Source organism: Pleurodeles waltl, chromosome 10 (genome assembly GCF_031143425.1).
Source record: "Pleurodeles waltl isolate 20211129_DDA chromosome 10, aPleWal1.hap1.20221129, whole genome shotgun sequence".
In the NCBI taxonomy this organism is placed as follows: domain Eukaryota; kingdom Metazoa; phylum Chordata; class Amphibia; order Caudata; family Salamandridae; genus Pleurodeles; species Pleurodeles waltl.
In genome coordinates, this window is record NC_090449.1 from 165,357,137 (window position 1) to 165,383,150 (window position 26,014).

Here is a 26,014-nt window from a genome sequence, read left to right on the forward strand (position 1 = left end):
TATATCGTTTGACTATGTTGTTAAGGCCTCTGACGTTCCAGGTTACTATTTTATACGTTGTGTTCCCTATTTTGGTTACTTAGCTTGTAGTGGGGCGCGTTTTATTGCTTGGACTGTCAGCTACATCAGTGATAAGTGCATAACTAACTCCCTGTATTAACTTGAAAGATTCAATTCCCAACTCCCTCTCCCCAGGACCGGTGATCGGAACATTTTAACTTGTCTTAAAATCCTATAGGTGGGTGGGGTGCCAGTGACCGAGAGCCTACACTCCAGGCCGGTTCCAGGGCCCAGCGTGGTTAAATTAAGCTGCCCAATAAGCTATTACACAAGTCGTACAGAGTGTGGGTCCACCAGGCCATCTACTTCTAGTTAGCTAGATCATGTTGGTTAGTTCGCCACAGATTTCTTTTAACGCCAGTTGTTTTGACGGTTGAGGATCAGATAATTTCTTCTGAGGATCTCTGAGTCACTTTTGGTAGGCTGGTGAGGGTGTCACGCAATGAGATTGATGATCCCCCGCAGCTCGAGTCGCGATCTGAGGTGTGACCAGAGTTTTGTGATGGGAGGAAGAAGCCTACGCCCAGTGCCGCAGATGCATCCACTGCTTCACCCATTTCTTGAAGTGCCTGGTATCTCGGGGGAGCAATCTCTTTGTTTCGTTTGGAGGACCTGCTGCGCTTCCTGGAAGTTGTATTATGCGTCTCTCCTCGGGGGCCCTGAGTTATGATGTTCTTGGCTTCCAGCCATTCCTCAACTACTTGTGGGGAGGTAAATAAGTGTGACTTCCCTTCATATTCCACTCTAAGTTTGGCCGGGAAAAGCATGACATATTTGATTTCATTTTAGCGGAGGATACGTTTGGGATTATTGAAAGAAGCCCTCTGTGCCTGTGTGCTTTTGGTGAAGTCCGGAAAGAGCATAACCCGCTGGTTATCTAACATGATTTCACCTTTCAGGCGTGATTGTGCCAGAATGTAATCTCTGTCCTTAAAATGCAGGAGTTTTGCCACTATTGGGCGAGCTCTTGCCCCAGGGGGAGGAGGTCTTCCGGGCACCCTATGAGCTCTTTCTATGGCAAAAAACGAGGATAAACCTTCAGGAGGAATTGTGACTTTGATCCAGTTTTTGAAGAAGGATTCCATGCTTGCTGCCGCTGTTTATGCTCCTTCTGGAATGCCAATTAATCTTAAATTACTCCTGCGGGCTCGGTTTTCAGCATCTTCTGCTCTTGTTTCTAGGGCCTTTATACAAGAGGTAATGTCCAGGATTTCTTTGGTAGCTGACTTCTGAGTCGAGGACACGAGCTCTAGCACCTTTTCATTTGTTCCCACTCTATCTGTGAGTCTGCGGTGGTTGCCGCGTAGCAGGGAGAGGTCCACCGACAGGTTGCCTATTTTCTGTTTAAGTGCTTCTCGAAATTCACTAATGGCCAGAAGCACCGTGTCGAGGGTTGTTTCCTGTTGGGTCGTGCTGTCCTGAGAGTTTGTTTTATGGGACTGGTCTGAAATCTGGGTGCAGGGAGGGGTTCTCCAGGCCCTGCCCCTCTCTCCTCTTGGGCTTGCCCATCATCAAGGGCTGGTGCTTGTTCACTAATGTAGGTGAAATAGCAGTGGGGGGAGAACTAGTTCTTTATAGCAGCATTCGGCACTTTACCCCTCCAGCACTTGTCATGCCAAAGCGTAGTGTTCAGCGCCTCTAGGCGTTGTGGGGTCGAATGTAGAGTGCTCCCCCGTTACTTGTTACCGAAGTCGGGGGGCCCGTGAATGTCATCTGGGTTTCCCCCCTTTCGTGTTGTTATCCAGTGTGTCTGTAGGTGTGCAGGGCGCTTTATATAGGGTCAGACTTGTGTTACTCCTGCTGCCCACACCTCCAGGGTAGTTGATTTGTAGTTTCCCCTTCTAGAGTTTGTTAAGGTTGTGGCTCAGGGGGCCCTCATCGGAATAGTGCTGGGATCGCGTGCGCAAGCCTTCCTTCCCGCGCTCCCTCTGTTGTGGTTTCCCTCTTCTTCCGTGCCCTTGCCTCTGTACCTTGCACGATGTGGGACTAAGGGGCTCCCTCACGCACCGCGCACCGGCTCCCCACGACAGTCCGGGGCCCAGTCCCGAGCAAGCCGTGCCGGGCCGCCCACTCTCCGAGGCGCACCGGCGCGTCACCCCTGGCCTCCTCCGTACGATCTCACCTCCTCCCCACACTCTGCGGAAGCGCAGGAGTGTCACCGGGACGGTCCAGGGGCGCGGGCCGCCCCCCGTCCTAGGCAGGCTCTCAGCTCCTCTCCCACAAGTCCGGGGTCCAGCCGATCCAAGGCCCGGAGGCGGCCGCCATTTTGATTCCTCGTGGTCGGCGAGGGCTCGTGCTATTTTCTCTGCAGTCCCTATCCCTTGCGTCTTGGAATTTTTCGTCGGGTTTGTCGGGTGGGTTTCCGCTCGCTGGATTGTGTTTTGCCATATTCTTAAGGGGCTTGAAAACACTAGTATTACAGCTGGGCCCCGTTCACGGCCCCGGAGCTCCGCACTAAGCGTGCAGCATCATCTGCTGCAGGCCACGCCACACAAGATGCCCAAATACATTGTGTTGTTGGTAGATATTTTTCAAAGTGGCCAGAAATAGAAATCATGATTAAGGTAGATTCTCATGCAATTGTAAATTATTTAGACAATTTGTTTTCAGTGAAGGGTTGCTGAAAGTTATGATAATAGACAATGGCCCTCAGTTCATTTCTGAAAATGTTCAACATTTTTGACCAGGAAAGGAAAAAAAAAACACATCACCTCCTCAGTTTACCATCCAGCATGAATTGGTGCTGTTGAGTGGTTCATGGAGTATTGAAGAATAGTATACAGTTGTCAAAAAGTGCTAAATTGTCATGGATGAAAGAAGTGTGGAGAACTGTATGATCATATAGAATAACACCCAGTATTTCCACAGGTCACAGTCCATTTGAATTGATGAGAGGTAGAATCCCATTGTGAGAGGACCCTGCTGCATTCTATGAGATAAGGCAACACTTCATATTTGAACCCTCCTGCCCTACAGTGATCAAAGCAGCAAAAGGTGAATTATTCACCCCCCCCTCCTATGTGGGTCTGTGCATGGTGTCAATCCAAACTCTCCAGCTCTGTGGGGGGAGAAAAGTATTGACCCATATTATTTGGCTGTAGGGCACCCTGCCCTGGGCTAAGATTCCTACATAAAATTTCATTTCTCAGCTGGGTATGATTATAAAATAAAAAAAAGGGGACCACGCCAATCTTACTCCTCAGCTGGAATGGAAAGCATTGTGACAAAATGATCCTCTGGGCCAGGCCTGGATATCTACAATTTACAATCACACAGTCCCCATGGCCAACTTTTACCCGGGGTCCGACCCAGTCAATTCTTCTGACAAACATGATATCCTCAAAGTCCTTGCAGACAAAGTCGTGATTTTTACTTAACCAATGGCAGGTCTTGTTCTTTAATTGGACCGTGTATTCACTTATACCAGATGCTAAGGGGGGAACACCAGTAAGCACCACCACATAAGATGCGTAGGCTGGAGGAAGCTCTAAACAGACAAGGGGAGGACAATTTACCCCATGAGGGTTTTGAGTCTCACTCCTATCTTGCATCACACCCACGCTAGCCGTATAGCCACTGGCAAATATCCCACCACCCTCCCTCCTGCAGTTTGTCTCAGGGGTTACTGAGGAATCTCCCATCAGAGTATTTTCACGAGATGGGATAGCTTGGAGGGTTTGCATCTCTCCCAGCAGGGGGGTAAGCTTTTCTTTTTGCTGAGATATCCTATAGGCCAAACTACTTTGCCACCTAAGATCCAAAAGGCCCTCTTTATAAGGAACCGGCCTTGGCCTCTCTTTTCCACTCATCTAAGAAACTGCAGTTTCAAGCACCCACAGTTTCTCCATTACCAGGGCCAAACAAGACTCGATCATTTCTTTAAATTTTGGCAATACATTTTCAAGGCCGAAACCAGGGCACTGATCCATAGGGCCCAAAGGAGTCAAGTTAGGATTGGCGTGCAGGGGCAATTCAGTTTTCTTCCCCGGTCTCTTTGCAGTCTTATTCTTTTTTGGAGGAGGACTGCGAAGAGACCATCAAAAGTTCTTGATCTTCCTCATTTCTCCTCCCAAACCCTTTGCCCCTGACCCCTCTGGTTCAGCTTGCTCTGGGAGTTTGGGCAAATCCCCCTGGCTAACCCGAGATTTTCCATTCCCCTCCTCAATGATCCCCAAACCGCCATCCTCAGTGGAAGTTTGTTGCCAGTCACCCAACAGCGAGAGTCTCCTTTCTGCCAGATCAATCTCTCTCGTGACTACCCCAACAGCACGTATTAAAATGGAATCTAATGTTGAGTTTGAGTTCGATTTACCCTTTTCCCCTCCTCCCTGATCCCCATTTGGCAATGTTTTTCTCCTGTCCACCTTACCAGAATTACTCTGAGGCCACAGGTGCTCCAGGTATCTCTCAGGTCAATCACAGGGAGCAACCACTATTTGAATTGCTGGTGAGACAAATACTTTCTTCCACCATAAAAGTTAATTTAAAAAATAAAACCATGTATACAATCCGTATGAGATCTGAGGTCCAGTCACTTACCCCCTCTGCTGGAACTAAGAGGGGTGGCCCAGCCCGACTTCTTCCGGCCAATGACGGGCATGGGACGCGCCTGCACTTGGCCCGGGCTTCATCCGGGTGCGTTGCGCGTGCATCCAGCGCAGCGGTGTAGATGTGGTGCTTAAGAGCGCTTCCTTCCTCCTCTGGCTCCGCCCCTTCCACAAGGAATTATGGGACGAGTGCCGTGGCTAGATCCTGGGAAACTAAGTCCCTGTTGAGAGTTGCTGTGCGTCCTGCGCAGCGGTGTAGATGTAGCGCTTAAGAGCGCTTCCTTCCTCCTCTGGCTCTGCCCCCTCCACAAGGCGCTATGGGACAAGGAGTCCTGTGGCTGGATCCTGGGACACCAAGTCCCTGTTGAGAGTTTCTGAACGTCCCGCGCAGCGGCTTAGATGTAGCGCTTAAGAGCGCTTCCTTCCTCCTCTGGCTCTGCCCCCTCTACAAGGCATTATTGGACAACGAGTCCCGTGGCTGGATCCTGGGACACAAAGTACCTGTTGAGAGTTTTTATGCCCCTACATTTCAAGTGGCTAGCTGAGTGGATTAGTAAAGCCAGACTTTACAAGTGCTTTAAAACACATGAATGTATGGGAAAGGGGAGCAATGGAGAGATGAGGGGCACATTTGCTGGGTGGTAGTGAGTGAAACCGAGGAGGAGGTCATGGGGTGGGGGGTGCCACAATAAACTGCCTCACAGGGCGCACCAGTCCTAAAGGCGGCCCTGCCCCCAACCATCAAGCTCTTCTCCTTGGCAGAGATTCCTCTTGATCCCGAAGTGTTCTGAAGTGGTGGGGTCAGCAACCCAATACTTATACTCATGTCTGCCTTTGAAGTAGGCAAACTTCAAAGGAAAGTCTTTGTAGTGCACAAGACGCTGCCTCTTCCTTGCCCTGCCCGAGACGCCCTCTAGGGGGTTAGAGACTGTATTGTGTGAAGGCAGGCACAGCCCTTTCAAGTGCAGGCGTCAGCTCCTCCATCCCACTCCAGCCCAGGGAGAGTCATCAGGATATACAGGACAGACCTCAGCTCCCTTTGTTTCACTGTCAGGAAAGAATTCACAAACAGCCCAACTGTCAGTCTGACCCAGACATGTATTCAGTAACCAGGCAGAAGCACAGAATGGTTAAGCAAGAAACTGCCCACTTTCTAAAAGTGGCATTTTCAAACTTACAATCTAGACACCAAATTCACTAAAAGATGTATTTTTATGTTGTGAGTTCAGAGACCCCAAACTCCCTTCTCTATCTGCTCCCAATGGAAAATTACATTTAAAGGGTATTGCTAGGCAATCCCCATGTTAACCCATGGGAGAGCTGGCTTTGCAATAGTGAAAAAATGAATTTGTCAGTATTTCACTATCAGGACATGTAAAACACACCAGTGCATGTCCTACCTTTTAAATACACTGCATCCTGTCCATGGGGCTACCAAAGGCCTATCTTAGGAGTGACTTACATGTAGTAAAAGAGAAGGTTTGAGCCTGGCAAGTGGGTACACTTGCCATGTCGAATTAGTAGTACAAAATTGCACATATAGACACTGCAGTGGCAGGTCTGAGAAATATTTACAAGGTTGCTTATGTGAGTGGCGAAATAAGTGCTGCAGGCCCACTAGTAGCATTTGATTTACAGGCTGTGGGCACCTCTAGTGCACTTTACTAGGGACTTACTAGTAAATCAAATATGCCAATCATGGAAAGCCAATTACCAATGCAATTTAGACAGCAAGCACTTGCACTTTAGCACTGGTTTGCAGTGATAAAGTGCCCAGAGTATCAAAATGAGCAAAAACGAATTACAGCTCAGAATCCAAAAACAGGTTGTCAGAAAGAAAAAGTACAGGGAAACCACACCATGGTCTAACACTGGCCGTGGGTGCTTGCACATGCATAGATTTATCTTTGAGACAAGCATATGCTCCTGGTAGTAACAACCAGGTAGCTACAACTGCTGGATAGGGTTGGGGGGCATGCATACTCATCCCGGACCGACCTTCGCACCATTTGGGAGCCTGCTGTATGGGGGAAGCCCCTGCCTGTGGGGCTTGCTGGAGGACAGGCCGGTCGCATGGGCATCAGTAGACATGGCTGTCTCCGCGATGATGGATGGAAGAAGCGGGTCGAGGTGCAGCCTGAGCAAGATGTAGGGGTACCAGGGACACCCCCACTAAAAATGTGTTTGAACTGCTGTGGTGATGCACTGGATGGAGAAGGTGATGGTGTGGCATGTGAGGCCTGGACCACCAGGTGGGATCTGATTCCTGGTGCAACCTGACCCCTTCTACTCTGGTCGGGCCGCTAGCGGGGTGCAAGTTGCCAGGCTGCTCAGCCTTCACTCTGCTGAGTAAGGCCTCCGTGAAAGGCAGGCCCTTGAGTTGGATAGAAGCTCTTTGCTTGAAACAGTAGCCAAGGCTGACCAAGCAATCCCTAAATGGAACAAGCATGTCCAATCTAATGAAGTATGGTTCTGATCAGATCCTTCCCAGCCAGGCTGCCCTGTGCGGGGATGTCAGCTTCATGTCCTTGTCTCCTCTCTGCGGGGTCAGGCTCAGAGAAAAGGCCCTTCAGACTGAGCTTATAGGCAGCTGAGGACCCGTGCCCTGGAGTCCAGAATACCTTTCCCTAATAATTTATGGGAAGGCTAACACCCTTTTCTTGTAATCTGTGCACACTGAATGACAGAGGGGACCATCGGCCAAATGCACCAGACCTCCTGGAGCCCTGTCTGGACTGAAGAAGAAATCAGAACTTCCAGAGCAGTTCAGTCATCTGGTATGCACCATAGAAATGCACAGCGCACCACCAGATGCACAAGGGTTCAGATTGGCCAGATGGCTGGACTTGAAGGATAGCCATCTACTCAAGGCGTCCCTTAACAAAAAGGCCCTTAGAGGGGACAAGGCTTAAAAGGCAGAGTACTCTGAGCCCCAGCTGAGCCTCAGTTGAGGGGGACCTGACAGAGCAATGTCCTGGGCCCTGAGGCACCTTTATCTGCAGTTGAAGTGAGAGAGACCCTCCTGAGGCCTGTGGAACCCCATCCTGGGTGCTTTGCCAGGCAGTGGGACAGAGAAGGGAGCCCTAAGGATCTAACCTTAACCCTGGTCAGAACTTCTACACCTATGCCACCAGGGACGGGCTCCATGGGCCTGCACGATCCCATTCTTGCCATTTTGCCACATTGCGAGCTGGAGAACGGGCCCCAGGAAGGGGGGTCCCAACCCAGGACCCGCCAGAGCCCTGACCCAGGGCCCAGTTACAGTTCCTGAGCCCAGCCAGAGCTCCTGAACTTGGCCGAGCAGGGGAAGCCTCTCTAGGCCCGTGGGACTCCACCCCAGGCCCTTTCTGACAGACCAGACTGGGGTCTGGAACCCAGGACAAAGGGGGTGACCACCTCAGGGCCAAGCTCATCCCAGACATAGCAGAAGAAACCTCCCCAGGCTCGTGGAACCCTGTCTTGGGTGCTTTGCGACCTGGCAGACCAGGTTAGGCAGCCTGGTACAAGGATTGCACTGATGGCTAACCTGAGCCTAAACATTCTAAATCTTAAATAAGGTGGATGGAGTTAGAGGTCTGCTTCCAACAGCCCTTACTCAACAGGGCCGTTCGAGAGGTTTAATTACAGTGGGCACAGAGTAGTGTCCACTGTGATTAAACCTAAGGCCCGGCTGCTTTTAAAATTAGCGGGCGGGCAAAAACTTTTGACAGTATATATGCTCCATTGCAACTGAAAAAACATAATGTCAAGATAAAAATCCCCCATGGAAACAGTATATATTCTCAGTGTTCTAACAAGACCATTATAATATAGGGGAAACTGTGTTCAAGAGCTGTTTAAAGCTCATAATCCGCTGTGAGTAAAATAGCTATTACATTACCATTTCCTTAAAGTATTCATGAAAATACAGTAGCAAGTAAATGTAAAAGCCATTTAGCACCCATCATCCTTGATATAAAAAATCCCTACCCCTTTTTTCCTGCCTAGATCAATCCTAATACAGTCCCAGATATATTCAATGGCCACGTAACCCCCATAATCCCCATGCAGAACACAGCTATGCACATTTACCTTCAATATTTACTAATTAACAGTACCCAATGTATGTACCAGCCATCATCCCCCATCACCCCAATTAAAAAATATATATTTATGCTAATTTCCTCAACATATGTCACTATACTAAAGCAGCAGGTGTATGCAACAGCCAATTACCACCCATCATTCCCCATGTAGAATTCATTATGGTGGTATCTCAAGAGGGCTACTTAACACACCATGCCCACGGTATGTAGCAGCTATTTACTCCCCATAATCTCCCATTCAAACATTATCTATTTTCATTTTCCTAACAGGACCATTCTAATGTAGGGGAAAAATGTGTTCAACATCTGTTTAAAGCTCATAATCCCCTGTAAGAAGATAATATAATTTCTTTCAGTTTTCATGAAAGACAGTGGTAGGTATATGTCAAAGCCATTTCATGTCCACCATCCCTGATGTAGAAAATCCCTATCAATATTTCCTACCTTCAAGAATTAATTTTATTTCCAAATATTTTCAATGGCCATGTAACACCCATACTAAACACAGCTATGCCAATGTGCCTTCAGTATTTACTAAATAACAGTATCAGGTATTTGTAGCAGCCATTTAACCCCCATAATCCCCATTAAAAAACATATTTGTGCACATTTCCTCAACACATCACAACACTACAGTTGCAGGTGTATGCAATAGCCATTTAACACCCATCATCCCCAACGCAGAAATAATGATGGCCATTATTCCAAGAGAGATTTGTAACATACCAAGGCCAAAGTATGTATCAACCATTTAAACCCCCACTATATCCCCTTCAAACATTATCTATTTCAATTTAGCTATTACCATTGCACTACCTCTATGATGAAATACAGTGGTAGGTATATGTTAAAGGAATTTAAAATCCATCATCCCTGATGTAGAAAATCTGTATCCCTATTTCCTACCTTGAACAATCTCAATAGATTTACAAATCGATTCAATGGCCATTTAGCACCCATAATCCCCCATGCAGAAGACAGCTCTGCCAATTTACCTTTGGCATTTACTAAATAACAGTACCAGGTGTATGTACCAGCCATTTAGCCACCATCATCCCCATTTAAAAATATTTATTCCCATTTCGTCAAAACACATCACTACACTACAGGAGCAGGTGTTTGCTACAGCCTTTCAGCACCCATCGTCCCGCATGGAGAAATCATTATGGCCATTATCCCAAGAGGGCTATGTACAATACTATGCCTAGGGTATATGGCAGCCATTGACACCCCATGATCCCCCTTTAACCATGACCTATTTCCATTTTCCTAACAGGACAATTATAATGTAGGGGGATGTGTGTTCAACAGCAGCTTAACTGCCATAATCTCATGTGAGTAAAGTAACTATTATCATGTCATTGCAGTAGTCATGAGAATACAGTGGTAGGCATGTGTTAAAACCATTCACAGTCCAGAAACCCTGATGTAGAAAATCCCTGTCTCTATTTCCTACCTTGAAAAACTCCAATACCTTTCCAAATATATCTAGGCCTATATTTATACTTTTTTAGCGCTGCTTTTGTGTCATTTTTTGACGCAAAAGAGGAGCAAACTTGCAAAATACAATTGTATATTGTAAGTTTGCGCCGTTTTTGCATCAAAACGCGGCACAAATGTGGCACTAAAAAAGTATAAATATGGGCCTTAATGTCTATGTAACGCCCATATTCTCCCATGCAGAAAACAGCTATGCCGACTAAACTTAAATATTTACTAAATAAAAGTACTGGGTATTTGTATCAGCCATTTAATTCTCATCATCCCCATTTAAAACAAATATTCATGCCCATTCCCTCAACACATATCACTACACTACAGTGGCAGGTGTATACAACAGCTATTTAACACCCATCATACCGCAGGCAGAAATCATTATGACTATTATCCCAAATTGACTATGCAACATACCATGCCCAGGGTATGTAGCAGCTAATTAATCCCCATAATCCCCACTCAAAACATTATCTATATCCATTTTTTTCTAACAGGATCATTATGATATAGGTGGAAATGTTCAACAGCGGTTTAAACCCCATACCGCCCTGTGAGAAAAGTAGCTATTACATTTTCTTTACAATTATCATGAAAGTGGTAGGTATATGTCAAAGCCATTTAACACCCATCATCCCAGATGTAGAAAATCCCTATCCATATTTTCTACTTTGAACAATCCTAATACATTTCCAGATATATCCAATGGCTACGCAACCCTCATAATCACCCCATGTAGAACACAGTTATGCCCATTTTCCTTCAATATTTACTAAATAACAGTAGCAGGTATATGAAAAAGGCATTTAATGCCTATCATCCCTATGTACAAAATCCCTATCCCCATTTCCTACCTGGAACAATACTAATACTTTTCTACATATAGTCAGTGGCAATGAAACACCCATCGTCCCTCATGAATATCAAAGCTATGCCCATTTTTCTTCAGCATTTACTAAATAACAGTAGTAGGTATATTTAATAGCCACTTAACCCACATATACTGATTGATAAACCATAAGAATTGGTGAGGAGAGTTTACTTTCACTTTGCCCATTTAAGCTAGAACACCTCCTGGTAGGTAAACAATTAACAGTTGCTGAAAAGAATTAACTTTAACTTTGCACATGCAAGCATTAAACTATACTGCCACGGTTGTACATTTAAGGGAATGCAGCCCATCATTCCACCATCCCCAATGAACCTTTTAGTATGTCCCATTGTAAATCAAATGAATAATTGGTAACAGTATCTCCTTTAGATTTCTTCTATGTGGCCTTGGTGCAGACTCGCTATCAGGAATTTCAAAATGATAACTAACAATTCAGGATACTCCTTCCATCTTTGTAACGTTTCTCTCAGACTTTCTTATATATCACGCTCCTATCTTTCACGCACAGTAGGCTCCTTATTAGTTTCAGCACCTGCAGCTTTAGAAAAACATGCCAAAAGCAAACTTCACATTTAAAATTAATACACAGTAAAAATGTGGGCCTTCACTCCAGCCAAGCTAAATACGCACAAGTACACTTTCAAATTAAATGTGTCTGTACGTCTTCTCATGCTGAATATAAAATGATTATATAGAATAATAGTGCTTAAAATACTATAAGATAAACATTTTTCAAACAATGATTAAATGTGGCATACATGAAACATTATATTCATCTATGCACTTTCTTGTAATCATTTCAGTGCAACATGGTTAAATGGGAAACACTTTCACGTTGTACATGAATATAACCACTCCTTCATTTCATGTTTTAAGAGACATAATGGCACAGCTAGGCTATGCTGTCTGACATCCTCACCAAAAATAGCTGGGGTGCGAATTCTTTTACCTTATTTGTCTCCTGCTTTTACTCTGGGTGCCAGAATTTGGGGAGGCAGGTTCAAGAGGATAACGGGGAAGACATTGTACTGCATCAATGTCTTACCTGTAATATTGACTGTAAAGTCCTACTTTTCCTGTTCAAGCCATTATTACTTCCTCCTACTTCTTGTATGACTTTGACAAGTGTTCTACTCGGGATGTCATTACAGGGAATTCTGGGACAGGTGAGATACTGTCCCCTGCTCCAAGGTGGGTTTAACCTCATACTACTGGAAGGATGTAGAGCTGGATACAGTGTAAAAACTTTTGTGAGTATGTATTCTGGATATCCCTGAACAGTATGGATCAGATTGAAGTAGTAGCTATGTGTGTGCTAAAGGTCAAGGAAACATAACTCTTCCCCATTGAGAAATGACACCTTTGAGATATTCTTGAAAATAAAACTGTCAAAACAAGTCTACAGGAATCTTGATGTGAATAAAGTCCCATGACATTATAATAGATTTAAATATTGAATGCCTGGGGCCCATTTTCGCACACAAAAGTAAATAGTAGACAAATGCAATGCACTAGTTTCTGATTTGAGATTAGGGAAAACGTTCAGTTTCGAAAGAAGGAAGCATAAATGACCCGCTGTTGAGAACAGTTCTTCACTGGGAAGAAATGCCAATTACTTTCCTAATGAGCTTTTTTTTCCCGAGGCTAGATTGAAGCACTAACCTGAGCAATTTCAGCAGCAAAAGAGAAAACTGTTTCTGGCACTAAAATGTGGGAAAAATGAAGATGAAAAATCAAGCTCACGAAGTGGTTGGCGAGTGATCAAAACAAAAAATGCATTTGCACACAAATTTGCCATCAAAATATGACCCATTTCCAAACATTAATAGAATAATGAGTAAAGCAAATGTGTACAAAACGGCATGGTTTCTACCCGTGGTACGACAGTACTAATAGTGTTCAAATGAGGCCTTCCTGATCTACTGTGTTCGGTAACCTTAGTGTTGCCCTTACTCTTGCAACCCCATGATGTGTGTAATTCCCTTATAGAGGGATACTTGTGTTCGCCCCTCTGGATGTGTGTGCATTGGTCGGGTCGACTCATGGCCAGCCAAAATGTTTTAATCGCCCGTGACGTAACCGGGCGGGGTAAAGTGTTTAAAGAATAAAAGTGAATCACCACCTGCGTTTGGCCCTGTGTGTACTATTCCGGGGGCCTATCCGACATAACCGCTGGATCGCTACAACACCCACACTGTTGAGATAGTGACATCGGAACTCAACCCAGCCCCTGCCGTCATACATGCCGAAGTCGTCATACCACTGATACTAAAGGCAAAGCCATGATTGCGTTGAAATTGTGTTCCATAAGGTTTGGTCTAGACTAATGTTACACGATACCAATACAAAGTTTATTTAGTTATCTGCAGTCACATTAATAGATCAATTCAACAGATCTCTTTTGTTCTCTCTCTCATTCTTGAAAACAAGACTGAGAAACATATGAAGTCCTTAACTATGGTGAAGGATTGTAGACAGAGACCGACTTCTGCTTGAAAACAGTCACTGAAGAAGAATAGAGGTTATATCACACATTTAAAGGATTTGTAGTGGGGAAGAGGGGAATAACAGAATGAGGACATTTTGGGAAAATACTTTTAAGGAGAATAGAAATTCACATCAAAAGTACATGCTAATGTTGTATAAGCTTTAAATTCAGTGATTAGGGACTTTGGCAGATCAGATTTATAAAATGCTAATCTAAATACCTGACTCACCTCTAAAAATAGAAATAGATAGTTAGTTTCTAGCACTTTACAGTGGTCTCATAATCGAACATAAGCAAAATGCTGAGGGCCTGGTTCATAGAGGTAAACTTTTGGTATTCACCAACTACGAATATAATTTCACAAGTGTAGTCGCCGCTGTCACCACAGTCGTAATATTACACATTTTGTGAATACCGAAAAAATAGTAAACTAACATAAATGTGTACGCTTACCTTTGTGAATCTCTTCCTGAATCTATTCTTGGACTTCAAACGTCAAAGACAGCATGTTAGTTTGGTTGTGGACTGTTGCTCTAGAATGTCATGAAAAATCTAGCTGTTGCACATGTATGCAGCTGCTCAAAACTGGTTGTGGGGTAAGGGACTGTGACTTGTGAAAAGCCCCATTTTATTTGGCCATGTCTTGTTTTTGGACCTTTGCTGTGAGTGATCGTCCCTAATGCAGTCTTGTCCACTGCAAGCTTGTCCACTGCAAGCTTCCGTTAAAAATGGCCTTAAGCGGCAACTGTCAGTGCATACGTTTGAAAATACAGTCACCTGTTGTGTAGAGCTTTGGTAAAGGGGTTTGTGTGCTACTCATGTCCACATGCTTGTGTCTACCTGCAGAGGCTGAGAGAGAGACCACTTGTTTGATCAAGGCTGCCATCGGCGCCAAGGTACCACTGTGTCAGGTGGGACCCACTTTAAATTGGTTATGATATAATAAGGCATTTTACTTCTATTTGCTATCCAAGAAAAAATATCCCCTATCTTCTTGGATGAAGCGTTAGATTTATAGTTTCAAACTGTTGTTACACTTTGGGTAAAGTGTGTCTAAAGTCTAACTTTTGATTGGCATGCGATAAATAATTCATTGATGTTTTCTTTCCTATAAATTTAACCCTGAAAGTCCACTGCTGAAAAAGGTACTCAGTCACCAGCTTAGGGCCAGTGTACACCACAAGTGAAGGACCCCAGTTTTAACATTTTAACAATTGGGAACAATAACTTCTTATTTCTCTAGTCTCTCCAACCTTGATTTATCACACTCTTCCCTTCTAATTAATGTAATGCAGTACAATGTTTTTGCACCTTGTCTACTGTGAGTCTTGACTGAAAAGTTAGTTCTGCCAGTCATGGGCCAGATGGCCAGAGGGCACCAGTCCTTCCAACTGAAAGCAAACACCTGGGCTTCATGACACTCACTGTGTCAATGACAATCACCTGGGAATAGCATAGAGTTGCTCACACATCCATTTGGACACTACGTACCCAGTAAACCATTCCGTAATTTAAAATAATCTCATGAATCCTTGAGGCTCTGTAGTGTCTGCAATTAAATAATATTTAGATGGTACGTGATACTAGTGTTACCCCCCACAATGTCAATGGCAGCTATCCATGGGTAGCCCTTGACAGCCCTTGACATCACCACTCTATAATATCACATCGGTTTCTCGATGGCAGCCATAGCAAATTTGGTTGTCAGACAAGAATGAGAGGCACAGAATGTGTGGACCTGGGAGAATAAGAACATACACAGATTGCCATTTGGTTTCCACAGAGGTGACTGCGGATAATGGTTGCAAGGACATCTTCTGATGCCTATTCACACCCGTACAAGTTGAGCCAATGGAAGATAATAACCATGCTCAAGGGCCATGTTAAAGAATAGTTTCATTAGTGTAACCATTTTAGCATATTATTTTACAGAAATGTACAGTAGTATCAACAAATTGTTTCAGAAATATGTATTTTTAACCTAACCTGATTATGTTGTAGATATTATATATTCAAAATTGATTTTTCTGGAAAATTAAGACTAGTACCCGTAAGGCTGTTTTAACAAAAACCAAATCATGCTTAATGAGAATGAGGACCTCACAACGCCATCAATATTGGGTATATACAATCAACCTGATTATGTCCCTTGTTTTTTTGCAAATATTTTTGTTGTCTTTGATAGATCCCTTAAAAATACTGGTTCATCGGTTGTAGAGGACATCCAACTAATCTTTGTCATTGTATTCTTCCCTGTGACTTCATCCAAAATCCTTTGTCCATTGTTCCTAAATCAAATAGCCCTACTTTTGAGAAAAGTGAAGTGTCTGTTACCAGTAGACCCTGGATGCAATTATCACACATTATGAGGTTGCACACTGCAAATGTGACCATGGCGGTCCAACCACCACAACTCAGCAGGCGGAAACAGAGAGCATAAAGGGATCAACTCATCTGCAGGCAATGTTACATGCCCGAGCCACCATGGTGTCCTTCACACATATCCTACCGCTGTTGTTGCTAATAGAGGGTGCACAAAATCCGCACCACTGTGGATGCAACCGACGGAAAGTACACACACCTACCTGTTTCATTACACTAAAAAAACAGATTGTCGCACCGTCATCCACATGAGATGGGGGGTCACAGTATGGGCACCAAGTACATTTGTCATTGTGTACATATTCAGAGTCATTGTCAACACCAGAGCAGTACGCGCTCTATTGGCGACAAAAATGCAAAAACCCAGCACTCTTAAAACAACGTAATTTATGCATTGTGCTGATATGTTGTGGTTTAACCTTTTGCATTGCAGAGTTCAATCCTGAAAACTTATTTTTAATATGCTTACAAATACTGTTCCTTTGCAATGTATTGCTGCAGGTTTTCAGAGTGTGTTAGGGTGTGATCCCTTTCCAGGGCCTTCCAGAGACTTTCCCTGCAACATGCCTGGGCGTGGTTCTGGGCTGGGCCAAGACTCTATAAAAGAGAGCCAGCCCAACTCCCAGTGCTCACTATTCAGAGGTCCCGGTGCAGAGCAGCAGCTTCTTCCTGAGCTCCTGTCCTGGCGGCCTATTTGGATCTTCCAGTCTTCTGCCCTTCATCCTTCTTTGGTGATCATTGTTCCAGGCAGTAAGACGGTGGTTGGACTATCCCGACATCGTTATTTAGAATTTTCATATTCTTGGTTTAATTCTTAAATGAGTAACAGATTACTTGCGCGCTACCATTTCTTGACATTTATATGGTAGTTTACAAATAGGCAAGACGAGCGATTTGTTTCATAAAGGTCTGACTTTGTTATTCATTGCGCGCTACTATTTCTTGACATTTACATGATGTTTTACGAATTGGCAAGACGCACAACTGGTTACATGAGGATTTAACTTTGTTGTTTATTGCGCGCTACCATTTCTTGACATTTACATGGTGGCTTTAGAATCGTCAAAAGAAGCGCGATTCGTTTAATTGTACTTTGATCTTGTTATTTATTGTGAGCTGTTATTTCTTGACATTTACATTGTGTTTTACGAATTGGCAAGATGCGCAATTCGATTAATGATGATTTGACTTTGATATTCATTGCGTGCTACCATTTCTTGGTATTTTACATGTTGACACTCGAATCAGCAAGACGCACGATTCTCTCCTCGAGTTTAATTCATGTTGTTTATTGTATGCCACTATTCTAAGATATTTATTATATAATATTTCAGTTGACAAGTTATGTGATTTGTTTCCTGAATCCATATTGTGTTATTCATGGTGCACAATCCTTTTATGGTGTTTACTATATATATCTGCAATATGCGCAATTTGTGTTGAAACATTTTAAGAGTACACAGAAGGCCAGAGTTTCTAGTTGCAATATTGTATGGTCCTAGTATACATTCTCAAAACAGGATTTATATGACTGGTTTAAAATTTAGTCATTATGTTTTTCTGATTCTCATGTAAAGGAAAGTACTTAAATAGGAAAGTTTTCATTTAATTCATCTTGATTCCCCTACAGGTATCCGGCCATCTTGAAACTTAGTCATTTTAAACTTAACTCTTAGATTGTTGATGTTTTCAGAGTGACTAGGCTTAAAATCATAGTTTAGTAATGATTTCAGGAGATATAATTTTCTTATTGCGTGTTCTAACCTTTTTCTTACTACAGGTCTCCTTCCTAGCTGTTCCCTTCCTAATCACCTCTTCCCATCTTGAACTCTCTCAGTCTCTGTGATTTATCTATCAGAGTCTTGGAGCTGTTCAGTGGTGGACGTGTTGGGAACGTGCACAGACCCAGAGGATCTGGTGACTCTGACAGTCATTCACAAAGAAGGACACATTCACAGCAACAAAACACCCTGTTTGCATAAGTCAATCACACTTCACCGCAACACTACACAAAAACACAAATCTGCACATCTTAGGCACAGGAACAGTGAAGTGTACACAAAATTGTGTCACACAACACCAACAACACAGCAACATCACATCTACCAATACACATGACACAATTACATCAAACAGCCCTGCAATGTACCTGCACATCACCCACATTGCAATACAATGGAAGGACAATGGGATGCACTACAGTCAGGGGGACAAATATTCATAGCTCATTGTGCAAACATTACCTAAGCAATAGGAATGGGGGCATCAGGAGCACCCAGGGAAGGATGTTGCACTGGGACACACTACACTTTACACATGCCCCTAAAACATAATTTGCACAGGAATTGGCCCTTAATATATTTCAGGGATAAACAACACTAGAGCCATACCTATCAGCACAATGTATTGAAAAAAAAAACAGCAAGTGGATCAGCAAGCAGGCTGAAACACACACAACTGTAGGCATCCAACACAAATTACTCAGGAACAACAAAAATATAGAAAAGGAATTGCAGGGCAAGTGTGTACCTAAAAAATGATTTGGGTTTATTAAACAGAAAATTCATGATAGCAAAGGCCATGGGCCAGTCCAATTAAAGTCTGTGCACGGTACTGTGCCCACACTTGACTCCTATCACTGCCAGTTAACCTCCACTGGAAGGGGCATCAAGTGGGCAGACAGGCACCTTAGGGATCATCCTGGGGTGAGGGGCTCAGAATTGGGATGGGTGGGTTTTGGTTTTGGTTTGGGTTTGGGAGTGGTGGACTGTTTCTTAGGAGGGGTGGGCTTCTTCTGAGGGAGGGGTATGGGTGCTTGTAGGGGACAAGGTGTGACAGAGGAGGACTTTGATGTGGAAGGGATGGGTTGGAATGTGGGTCAGGGCCTCTTGTGTTTAAGAGGGGGTTTGTTGGGAACAGGAGAAAGGGTAAGCTTGAAAAGGAAAATGTCCTTTGGAACACAGGAATGGTCTTCAGAAGGGGTTGGGGATTTGGAGGTTGAGGGAGTGGTTGTCTGTTGTGTGGGTGTAGATATCCAGGGTGTTTGCGTGTGGGAGGTATGCTTTTGTTTGGGTGGTGTCTGTTGCATGTGTGAGTGTGGGCATTTGCATGTCTTGGGGGCCTGGGAGGTGGAGGTGCTGGGTGATGGAGTGGTGGATGTGTGTGTGTCTGTTTGGGTGGTGTCTGTGGGTATGCTAGATGTTGTGGATGTCTGTGTGCCTGTTGGGGTGGTGTCTGTGGGTATGCTGGTTGCAGTTGATGTCAGTGTGTCTGCTGGGGTGGTGTCTGCAAGAATGATGGATGTGATGGATGTCTTTGTGTCTGTTGGGCTGGTGTCTGCCGGTATGGTGGGTGTGGTGGATGTTTCACTGGCTGTTGTGGTGTTGCCTGTGCGTATACTGAATATGGTGTGTGAATCAGTGGGGTGGTGGGGGTGTCTGCTGAAGTGGTGGCTGATGTGTTTGTGGGATTATGTTGAGTTCCTGCGTGCCAGTGTGTCTTGTAGTGTTTGTGTACATGATGCATGCAAACAGTCATGTTAAAAACTTCCCTATTACACATGTGCAGTGCATTTTGCTACATGATGCCACACCAATGGACTTGAAATGACGATTGTGGCTACAAAATCTAGTCTACATGTCTTGTCCCTCATTGTTACTGCAGTTGTACATGCCAAATGACATGCAATGATGAATGAGGGGATATGTTAGCCAACATCAATGGTGACACACTCCCGTCTGGGGCACCATATGAAATGTACCCCCATTGGAAATGCCCAATTCCAAACACAGGTTGGCATGCACATATATGTGAGGGAATACAGAAATCATCCCATGAACACATGTAGACCATGCATGAAACTGCAGCACACACATTTTGTCAAAAGAGAAAGGGACATATGCTAACATGAAGGCAAAAGGAATGTTGGCAACAGTAATGGCACACAAATCATTTCAATGAACGTACCCCACTTACCAAGGGAAAGTAATGATCTGTAGCTGCACCCAAAGAACAATGTATGCTCTGTCACATGTATGCTGGCCATTTTCACAGTACAGACAGTAGTGAGGCACAAGCATCCATCACCCTGGAGACAAGTAGCCTCTGGGTGGCTGATGCCAACATACACATTTCACCAGACACAGGGCTGAGGACAGTGATCCATCACTTCCTTTCCTTTGGCCTATAACTCTGAGGAGTAGTGGTGGTCTATTGCATAAAATGTACACCCACTACAACAACAAACAGTACTTGACTGATCAATGTACACAGCCATATGTTGTCCCTGGATAGCAAGTTATTTGTGGATTGTACACAGTTGTGTCCTAGGTCCCTGGGCCAATAGGCAAAGCAAATCAGTATGCACCACATTACATATCTTCACAGACACTCATATAGTGTGTCACACATGGCTTATCTAATCATCAGGGTTAGATGTCAGAACCTAAAACTTTAACTTTGCAATGTGACAGGCAGGAATGTGCCCTCTACTCACTCCCTCGTGGCTGCTCTGCTCCCTTCAAATGCCCATCAATGTCCGGTTAGGCCACTGCCAGAATGCAGACCATTAGGGGGAGGTTATGGTCTGATGTGTGCCACATTGGGAGGACAGCCTCAGCGGGACCTCAGTGATCTTCTGGGCCCAGCATCTTAAGTCCTCTCACCTCTTTCGACAGTGGGCTCTCCACTGGCTGTGGACCCCCCAGGGTCCGCACATTCAAGGTGATGGCACTCCATATCTGCTTCTTCTGATGGGTGTTTACCTGCCTGGATGCAAAAGACAACTCAAGTGATTACAATCACAAGTTTTGGCACAAATGGTTGAGCTGCACACATGTCAGAAACACCAAGCAAGAAATGTTCAATTTGTTAATATGCTACAAGTGTAAAGCACACAAGCCAATAAGTACAAGGATATGACTACATACATTTATATCCATCTGCAGATTAACCCACCACCCTGCTCAGGGTCTACTATGCCTAAGCAAGCCTACTGACATCAAATAGCACATGATCCAGCAACATGTACTGTGATGTGAGCCACTATGAAACACTATACACATATGTGGCTTCAGAAGGGTAAACTCCTTAGGCCTGAATGGATCAGTACAATCACACTCTGCAAGATTGACTCACTGCATAGAGTCCCTACAGACAATTTCCACATTACAGGCTTTACCATCACACTTGACTAACAATAAAGGGGCTGGCATGGTGGGTACAGAAAGGGTATTCCTTGTGTATGTGTAGACATGTAGCCTACAAAATGCAGACTCATGCCACTTCAGGGGGTGGGTTCTTCAGTATGTACCTGTACCACAGAACACTCCTTTGGACATATGTCTTACCTACAGAGATGGTATCCAACATACAAAGATATGCTTTTCTGCTATGTAATTAAGGTACTGAGTCATATATCATGGACTCCCAGGAATCAACACACTTTCTGCACTGTGGGACTGTCTTATGTGCAATAAGCCTGTATAGAACAAATATGGCTTATGTGATGTGACAACAGAGCTGTGTTACTAAGGGACCTGTCATGAGTCTAAGACACACATTGACAATGAGGAAAAATGTGCATATGGACTACTTCTGGGACGTACCTCAGTACCCATTCCTAATCACAGCAATGGACTGAGACATTCAGGGCAAGCTTTGTCACTAGAGCATCATATTGTCCACAAGCCACTACCTGCTGTTGTACAGGGAGTGGGCACAGTGCCATAGTTGCTTAGCCATGGTGACTGTCCCACAGCCTGGTAAATACATTTGACGGGCCCTGGTCTCTACAGGTTGAGCATACAGAACCTACATGTCACTCACGTTTCCATCACTTCCAAGTATAACAGTACATCATGTGGCCATCAGGAATTTGGCATGTAGTTTGTGTGGCAACCTGAAGGGCAGAGTGAGTCAGGATATGGATTGCAGACAACAGTTTGGCAAGGCCAGATGTGGGTTGACAAATCTGTGGTACTATAGACATTGCACACAAGATCCACAATGACTCATACAAGATGCATACACAGCTCATGCTGTCATGCACAAACATGTTGTCCAACATTTACAACAAACATGTAGAAAGAGATGTCATTGGATGGCAGCATGGTCTCCTTACCTAGTTATGTGCATCCAACACAAGAAGGATCTAGGACCCCAAAGATCTCATGCAACACAATGTGACTGAACGTAACATATAGTACCTGCCATCAATACCTGCACAAAGTGCCTCCCATTTATACCACACAGAGTGCAATAACAAGCACACAAGAAGTGTAACTGGCACAAAGGGGCACATTGTAGCCTATTTTGAGGGAAAGGATGGGGTTGAAAAGAGCTAATTGTGCCAATAAGGCACTTACCTGCTCCTCTGGTGAGTCATAGAGCTGTCCATGCAGGGGTCGGACCTCATCAACAAGCTTCTCCTCTAAAGAGACGGCAGAGGCCCTGTCACCTGCTGGATATTGCATGATTGCTCCCAGAGGTGGCACACAGCAGATCAGGCAGTGGAGCTGTTGCTGGCAACAGTGTCATGAGTTCAGTGAATGTGCATAACATGGGCAGTCACATCTGCCACTGGCGTACACAGCCACTGGACTCCAACCGCCAGAGGAAACAACCTAGCCTATGGCTATGTCCACCACGGTTGGAACCACCTACAGCTCTGACGACTTCCACCAGCGGTCCTAGATACTTCCTAATGTCCAGTGGAGTAGGTCAGGCATCCGCCATTTTGGCAGCATGAAATACTGTATTTGGCTTTGTAAACGGCTTCACACCTACAGGCATAAAAAACTTCCTTATTCTGTCTTGTCATGTAGGCCTTCTACACAACTGCCAGTGTAGTGTGTTGCAGGGCACAGATGGCATTTGAGAGCGGTGCATGGTCCACCACTGCTGATGAATCCTGAAATGCCACCTGAGGATGACAATGGTGAGAAGAAAGGAGCTGACTTGCAAGAAGATCCCATTAACTGCTACTTCACGAGTGTAAGTCATGTGAAGTAACGACTGTGACTCTACAATGAACTGTAGTTTTGCAAATGTTTGGAGTTGAGTGTTTTGGAAACAGCTAGGGAGCAGAAACTCTGCAACAATCAGCCAAAGGCTGCTTGTTACGAAAGTTTGACACATTCCCACCTTGATGATTTTGCTTTGTTTTCGTCCGTTTCCTAGTAATGTACTTTGTTTTCCAGTTGCTTGCTATGTGACTTGTGTCATAGGTAAGAGTTCAAGCCTTTACTCCTTGTTTGTTCTTTGTACAGGTACCTTCACCATTACCTTCATGTGGGCATTTCAGCGTTGTGACTTTCACTGGTATCTGATGTTGTTCTGACATACAAAGTGGACATGGATTGTTCCAGGTAATGTAGGTCACAGAGTTTGGATGTATGAGACCTCTACCTAGACAGTTTACACAGTGTTTGGGTGGAGGTACAGAAGTGCCCATTGCTCTTGTTTTGTGTGTTGTCATGGGCCTGATGCATCATGTGTGTCATTATGTGATCAGAAAATAGGTAGCCCTAGCTTTCGACCAAGTAATTTTTCCTTCACATTGGCTAAACTCTCTTTTTGTATGACCTGTATCTAGCTGTATATGTGTTTCATCATTGCAGGCCATAGTGCCTGTGCCACATCACTGACATATATTTGTGTCATACCACCAGATGAAGGGAATTGGATTATGATGGGCCTGCGATCATGGACTGTTCTACTGCCATCTGTCTGTATCTTGGATTATGTGATGTTGGATTACCTTGGTGTGGTATGTGATAAGGCTCAAGCTGATGACATCAACCAATGTAATGTTTGCCTATTCTACAGGACAATGTCTGACAAATCCCTTACTTACGTTGTATAGGGGTTTGTACCTGTAAATATGTTCATTTACTCAGCATGTGTCCCTCATTCTTGATTTAAAAAAGACCTGACATATTGACAGCCTATGTGCTAAACACTTTAATAAATGTTTTGTTTTGAACAGACACTTGTACTAATGTGTTGGTGTGTAATGGTTTTAATTCTGAGCTGGACACTGTGTGCCTGTACCATATCCCTGCTTGCATAAGTAGCTTCTATCTTCATCATATGGTTCACATGGTCTTAAATCTCTACATAGCTAAATGTTAAATTTAAGCAAGCAGACAATGAGTTAGTGAGAGGAGAATTTATTAAAAGCGTAATACAGCAAATACATTTTGGACAGAAAGAAACAAAAATGTAAAGTGAAGGGGTCAGTCATGGTGAATGAAGTCATTGGAGTAGATGCCACACCACTGGGAGTCCAAAATCCAGAGGAACTCCTTCCATTGGAACTGGTAAGTGGTTCAGGATCAGTCAATAGAGTGAATGTGTGGCACACAAAGGAAGCCTTTCGAAAAGAGGTCACTTACTGGCAATGATGTGTGCCATGCCATCCGCATCTCGTGGATTCTAAGATGGACAACCCTGCTTGCCTGGGGTGGTGCTGCTACAGAGGCAGGGGTTTCTGGGCCTGGTTCTACCTCTGGCATGGTCTCCCTTCCAGTGGCTGGGACTGATGTTGATGTGCCTGGTCTTGATGCCAAAAGAAGAGGTAGACTGTTGATGAAGAGCCCTGCTCAGGGTGGTATGTATGTCTCTCAGCACCCCTGTTAGGGATGCCATGTTGATATTGTGGGCCTCCTGCATGTCTCTTTGCATGTCCCTCTGTAGCTGCTTTATTTGCTGGAGTTCTGTCAACACCTGGCCCATCACGCCTTGGGATTCCTGATAGACCTCCAAGACGTGGCTGATGGTGTCCTGGCCAAGAGCAGCCCCAGTGACCTCACCCTGCTGGCCCACAGCATCCCTCCCACGCACCCTACCCCCACAGGCCTGTTCCCTTCCCACAGGGTGTCCTCTCCAACTTGGTCCTTCTTAGAAATGGGGTTATTGTTGGAATCAGGATACCCCCTGTCCAAGCAAGGGCCCTCATTCTAGTCAGGGTAAAGGAGAATCACACTCATTTAACCTAAGCTCACCCCCTTGGTAGCTTGGCACAAGCAGGCAGACTTAACTCTGAGACAATGTGTTAAGTATTTGTACAAACACACACAGTAATGCAATGAACCACTATAAAATGACACAACACAGGTTTAGAAAAATACTTACGGGGTCATTCCGACCCACCGCGGAAGCACCGTCAACAGGCTGGCGGTGCTTCCTGGGCTATTCTGACCGCGGTGGTAAAGCCGCGGTCAGAAAAGGGGAACTGGCGGTTTCCCGCCGGTTTTCCCCTGGCCCAGGGAATCCTCCCATGGGGATTCCGACCCCCTTCCCGCCACCCTGTTTCTGGCGGTTCTTACCGCCAGGAACAGGATGGCGGGAACGGGTGTCGTGGGGCCCCTGGGGGCCCCTGCACTGCCCATGCCACTGGCATGGGCAGTGCAGGGGCCCCCTAACAGGGCCCCACAAAGATTTTCACTGTCTGCTTAGCAGACAGTGAAAATCGTTACGGGTGCCACTGCACCCGTCACACCCCTGCAACTCCGCCGGCTCCATTTGGAGCCGGCTTCCTCGTTGCAGGGGCTTTCCCGCTGGGCCGGCGGGCAGCCTTTTGGCGGTCGCCCGCCGGCCCAGCGGGAAAGTTGGAATGGCCGCCGCGGTCTTTTGACTGCGGGGCGGTCATTCGGCAGTGACCGCCTTAATCTAAATAAACAAGACCAAATACAAAAAAAAAACACAATATACAGTTAAAAATACGAATTTAGCACTTGAAAGCAAGAAAACAGTCCCTTGAGGCACAAATACTACAAGTTGGTATTATGTGGCATCGTGACGGAGTCGTTTCCAACAATGCCAAGCCAGTGGTGCCGTTTACAGAGTCGTTCGACCCCCAGGTACAGTACCTTAAGAAACAAGTAGAAAAAAGGCCAGTGCACGGAGTCGGGGAGAGCGGTTGTGCTGGGTCTGGTGCAGGGTCAGTTCTGGTACCATGGGGCAGAAGGACTGCGGCTTTGTTCAGTGGTGTCGGGTCCTCACTACAGGGTGGTGGAGATGAAGTGGCATCAGATGCAAAGTCGTTCCCTTGGTTCCGGCAAAT